Source organism: Pseudorca crassidens, chromosome X (assembly GCF_039906515.1).
Source record: "Pseudorca crassidens isolate mPseCra1 chromosome X, mPseCra1.hap1, whole genome shotgun sequence".
NCBI lineage: Eukaryota > Metazoa > Chordata > Mammalia > Artiodactyla > Delphinidae > Pseudorca > Pseudorca crassidens.
In genome coordinates, this window is record NC_090317.1 from 63,947,608 (window position 1) to 63,954,210 (window position 6,603).

Genomic DNA, 6,603 nt, shown 5'->3' on the forward strand with positions numbered 1-6,603 from the left:
CATTGTCCATATAACTAACTGTTAGTATGAATAATATACATATGAATCCTGTGACAAGTTGATAAAGATGGTGAATTTTCTCTACTATTGCATTTTTAACTACATCTTTGTATTTGTTCTGTATTATTATAAAATCCTTTATTAGTATTGTTTCTTAATTATAAATATTTTGTACTTTCAGCCTGTGAAATTAAATAGACCAGAATAGATCCCCATTTTCTCAGGGTAAAGACATTACGTTATAGACATTGCTTATATAAAGACATATGTTTATATAACAAAGCTTGCAACAGCTACTCAATAAAAATATTTCATGGGGGAAGGTGATAAGTCTATTTTAAAATGATGTACACTTTGAGTATTATAGCAAATATAAATATTTGTGATACCAAGGAAAATTATTTTTTCTTGTTTTCTTTGTGCTCAAAATACTGCAAAATTACACAGTAAAAGTAGAAAAGTATTTTCCTGGTAAATTCTTCTTTTTAATAATAATCATCCTTCCCTTTCTGACAGAAAGCAAAAACTATATATACATATACACACATAGAAAGGGAGGAAGGAAGAAACTAAGGAAGGCCAAAATAAGTAAATAAGTACTTCACAAAACAGGATGTAGGACTGCTATCATATTTGACTATTCACAGAGAACACAAGTAATTAAAATACGGGAGCCCTAGGCTATTAAATAAATCGATGACCCAATTTTTTTCTTAGTTGCTTAAACACCATCTATCCTAACAGCTAATGATAAATCAGTGACCCATTTTTCAACAAAAAGGAATAATTTGGAGACACAAACTCACCAATGCATAAGCCTTTGATATGTCAACAAGCAGTCTTCTTGAAAATAAATCTAATTTTTTAAAGTGGGGTATAAGTTAAAAATCTGACAACTTAAAATTTAATTTCCCTGTAAATTTCTCCATTTGCAATTTCATTTACCATGATCCTGTACACAGCATTTAGCTATTTACTTTGTTTTTAGATCAGAGACTGCAAATTTGACACTAACCACTATTCTCAGTAATTATTTTCCAGGTTTATGTTAGACCAAGTTCTAGAGTAATCATATCAGGTGTGGAATATTCAACATTGGTGTCCATCATTATCTAGGTCTAGATTTTTATATAAGAGGCATATAATGTGATTTTAGGATCTATGGAAGGTTATTCCATGAAAAGAAAAACACCTCTCCATTCTTTTCTCTTTTTATTGATTATAATTTATATTTAATAAAATGCACAGTTCTTAAGTGTTCAACTTGATGTTTTGGCAATTTATATACACCTGCATAACTACTACCCAAAGAAAGATATTGAACCTTTGTCTCATGCTCCTTTTCAGCTTATCCCCACCTTAACACACAGACAACCACTGTTCTGATTTTTTTTCAATAGATTAGTTTTTACCTATTATTGAACTCCATATGAATTGAATCATAAAATATCTACTCTCTTGTGTCTGGCTTCTTTTGATCATCATAGTATCTGTGGTAATTATCCACATTGTTATATGTATCAGTTGTTCAATCCTTTTTACTGTCAAGTGCTGTTCCATTGTACAAATATCCCACAATTTGTTTATCCATTCTTATGTTGATGGACATTTGTGTTGTTACTAGTTTTGGCGACTGTGAAAAAGGCTGCTATGAATATTATTGAACAAGCTTTGTGTAAACACATGTTTTTATATATTTTGGGTAATTGTTTATGCATGTAATTGATAGGTATTTCCCTCCTTTTAAAAAATACAAGACAAATATTTAATTCTATAACCCATTGTTATTAAGACATATAATGTAAATCTGTAAAGAACATAATTATTAACTTAAATTCATAATATGTGGACTTTCCTGGTTGCGCAGTGGTTAAGAATCTGTCTGCCAATGCAGGGGACATGGGTTCAAGCCCTGGTCCAGGAAGATCCCACATGCCGTGGAGCATATAAACCCATGCACCACAACTACTGAGCCTGAACTCTAGAGCCCGTGAGCCACAACTACTGAAGTCCACATGGTTGAACCCATGCTCTGCAACCAGAGACGCCACCACAATGAGAAGCCCCAACACCACAATGAAGAATAGCCTCTGCTTGCCACAACTAGGGAAAGCCGGTGCACAGCAATGAAGATCCAATGCAGCCAAAAACTAATTAATTAATTAATTAATTAAAAAAATTCATAGTATGAGATAGATGACTGATCTCAGAGGACTTGGTAAATATAAAAGTGCAATAAACTATGAATTAGAAGACCTCGATTCTAGTGCCACCATTAGGTGCTAGTTCTGATTTCGGACGCACGCAGCAGGAAGCAGCAGCTTGCAGCAAGCAGCAGTGAGTAGTAGCTGGAAGCAAGATCCTAGTTCCCGGGCCAGGAGTCCTAACGGCTAGACCACAGAGGCCAGTGGCTAGCTCCTGGATCCCCCAGTTCTTGCCTGCCTTGTCAGGAAAGAATTTGGGCGAGGAGACAGAAGGTAAAGAGAAAAGTTAAAAGTTTATTGGAAAAGTAGAGTACATGTGGAAAGACACACGGGCAAACTCAGAGAGAGAGAGTCGCCCCTTTGGGAAGTTTAAATTCTTTATAAAGGGGTGGTTTGCTGGGTTTTTGTCTCCCATCTGGCCAATCATCTTGTTTTGTCCCCCTTGGCTAATTTGTCTCAGGACCCTCCCCTTAGGTGCGCACGCACCTCTCAGCCAAGACGGATCTTGACGTGAAAGGGTCTGGGAGAATCAAGACTCACTATGGCCTGGCAGTGTCCCCAGACTTTTGACCCCCAAGGACCCCTTCTGCACATGTGCAGTGTCTCTCTTATCTCAAGGAAGGGAAATATATAACCTCTTGATCTTTACTCAAACGGGGTTTAGCCCCTCTCTGTCCCTGCCATGACTGTTATCTTAAGGTGTCCACAGGAGACAAAGGCTGGCTATTTACTCTGTTTCTGTTGATACTTCCATTTTAGAGAGCAAACAGGAGGCTGATTGTAAATGCCTAACCTGGAACCCACCTATCTCCTGTCTCAGGAAATGCAAACAGGAGGTTAGTTGTAAGTGCCTGGCCTGAAATCCATCTTTTTATCACCCCAGTCAATGTAAATAGGAGGCCAGTTGTAAATGCCTAGCCTGGAGCCCATCTATCTCCTACCTCAGTTCTATGACCTTAGACAGTTTACTTAACCTTTGTGAACTTCTATTCACTCGTCTTCAAAAATAAGGTTTAGTGTTCTAAATCATTTGTATCTTCTATGCACCTATTATGCTATGTGGGGATAGAACTAGATGCTGTAGACATGAGGGGTAACACTGATTCCCTGCAATCAAGGAGCTTATGAGTTAGTGGGAGAAATAGACACATCGACCTGAAAGGTCATTAGAATATAATAAGTGAGATTCATTCAACAATAAGAATATAACCAATAGGTATCTATTGAGTGTATACCTTGTATTTCCTGCTAGGTATTTGGCATATGATGCTAAATACTTCCAATATAGGTTTGGCCTTTGTGGTACAGACTAATGGGAGATACAAATTAAAAATCCAATCCTAATGTAGTACAACTAGATACTGGGGGAATACACAACACATGGGAGCACAGAATCAAGGTTCTTAACCCAGACTAAAAGAAGAAAGAAGACAGAGAAAACGTTCTGGAAAAAATCTGAACTGAGACTCAAAGGAAAAAAAGTTGGAGATAGTCTGACAAAAAGGGATGTGTTTCACTAGCAAAGCAAAATAGAGACATAAACAACCAGAGAAAGATCATGGCAAATTCCAGGAATGAAAAAAAAATTGTGTGACTGCATCTTAATTGAGTGGCATGAATAAAGACTTTGAGACCGATTAGGAGATGACAGTAACCTGAAATAGAGACACAACAATGAAAACATAAAGTTAACAGATTAGAAAGATTAGCAGCAACAAGAAGCTGCTACTACCCCTAGGCTGAAGAGACAAAGAGAGGAGATGGAAACTTATCACAGAGGCCAGAATAACCTGGCAGAAGCTAAAACATTAGCAGTAATGTTCAGCGAGAGCTAGAGTCATGAACAGTTGCTGCCAGAGACCTCCCCAAGGAAAATAAGAGAGAGAGAGAAATACTCTGGCCTCTCTCTTCTCTCTCTCCAAATTCCCATCACTACCTACAATTGTACGAGTCCACCAGGAAGCCAGCTGACACAGGAGCCTGAGAAACACAACCTAGAGGAGTCTGCCACTCTGCAAACAGAGCAAAGCAAGCAAATGTCAAGGAATGGATCTGAGAGCAAACAGGTCCAAGACTGGCACACAGTTTTAATTACTATATACTAATACAAATACAAATACAAATACAAATACTAATACTATCCCAGCTGCATGTGAGAAAAAGAAGGAGACAAAAGAAGAGAAGACATCAAAAAAAAGAGCAAACACACAAGAAGTGAAAGCTTTCAATCTCTTCACTTCTTTGAATAGGAGAGGCCTGAGTGTACCCACACATAGACTGAAATCTTTATTTCTACACCCAATCAGTTAAGAATATGACACATCCCATCAAAATGTGTGGCTCAGCAGAGTAGTGATTTGCAAACAAGGGAGTGGAGATGGAAATATTAGGTATTCCAGAGGTTATGTGTAGTTTGAAGTGCCTCCCCAGCTTTGATGAATGCTCTTACACACACACGTGCACGCGCACACACACTCAGAATCACTACACTTTTTTGTTGATAACATCCACATTATTAAAGAGGTCCGTATCAGAAAATCCCTGCCTGTACTTTTTCAGAGTCCTTTTGTTATACCAAGAGATATTCCTGCCTGGAGAAATGACTCTTTTCTAAGAAAATAAGATGGAGCATCTATTACTGACAGAAATAGAAAAGAAGAGGAAATTGATAAGTAGTCACCCACAGGGGCATATCCCAGACATAGGAATGTACAGGCACTGGAATATCCCTAAAGCAGATGAGCTTTCCCAAGAAGTCACAAAGGGGAATAACCATGGAGAAAAAGTTTGCATTTGTACATATGACACACCATGAGGGCATTTGGTGCCAAAATACACTGGAGCATTCCAGTAAGATATATTTTCTTCCCCTCAACTCCCCTTCAAACACCAACCCTCCTGCATGAGCTAGAGGCAGCCAAACAAGCAGGGAAGAAAGGCATAAAAAGGAATTTAAAGGAATAGGAAAGAAGCCACCCACACATAACCTCCTCTCTACCACCACTTCTCACTGCAGGCTTCCAATCATGAGTCAGACCCAAATACAGGAAGAGAGAGAGAGAGATTAAAAATATAGTAATAGACTAGATTGATGTTTGTCATACTTAAAATTAGACTGTTGATCCCTGAAAGTGACCAGTAAAGCAATGAGATATGCCCAAGATATAAACCATAAGCAGAATATGGATATTCTACAGAGCTTAGTTAAAAAGTAATAAGGATAATAAAATAGAGGAAGAAAAATAGAGCAAAGAAAACTCAGTCAACCTAATGAAGATTGTCAACATAACAAAGATCAAAAAAGATAGGAAAAAACTCTAGAAACTGCAAATAGGAAGACACAAAATAACATATAGGAATAGGTCTAAATATAATCATAATGATAGGCAATGTAAGTGGGATAAACTCATTATTAAATGGCAGATGCTCTCAGATTGGAGTTGCTAAATCCAGCTATATGTTGTTAGCAAGAGATAAACCTCAAATAAAAGTTGCAAAGAAAAAGATAGAAAAAATATACAAAGCAAATTGCTTTAAAAATGAAATATAGCAATATTAATATCTCACAAAAGAGATTAAAGGAAAAAACTATTTGATATAAAGTTGGAGATGACACTGATATTGAAAGACATGAAATACTGTCATTGTTCTCTGAATAAGACAGGAGCTTAAGGAGAACAGGATGATATGTGGAGTACTGGCCTAAGTCCATCTGAAAACGGGTCCAAATGTTCTATGGACCTACGTTGTTGTTATTTCTCCAGTCCCTGGGTAATAATTGGGTTGGGATATTCAACATTTGGCAGAAATCTTATATTGGATCCCCTTCCAATATAAAAGCAATGCAGTGATTGGTGGTCCTCACCGAACGTTGGATACAGTAGTATATCACACTTAGAAATATTGTCCTTACCCATTTATCAAGAGATTTAAAAGGCGCAGTTTTGAGTAGGGCTCTGAGCAGTAAGAGAGGGTGTTTTGTTTCCCATTCACCCCATTAGTGATAAACACCTTAGAGTTATGGCAATGACCAAAAATACAACAACCAACACTGGACAGATGAAATCAACAGCAGTTTAAGAGTCATATATACTCACAGCCCAGGGGAGGAGGACACCATATGCCACACAAGACTACCTGAGTGTTGCAATCTGGAATGGCGTGAACAAGAAAGGGCTGTGGAAAACAGGCTTTATAGTATCAAGAGAGTGAGGTGCTGCCTAGTTCCTGTCAGAAGATGAAATTGGCTTGTTTGAATAATTCTATAGGCTGGAGAAGAACTGAAACCCACTACCCAGGGATAAGCAGGAATTGTGCCTGGCACCCTTGATAAGGAGGGTGGACTAACTAGGAGACCTTATCCACAAGGCAGAATACAGAGGGGAACTTTGCATTTAAG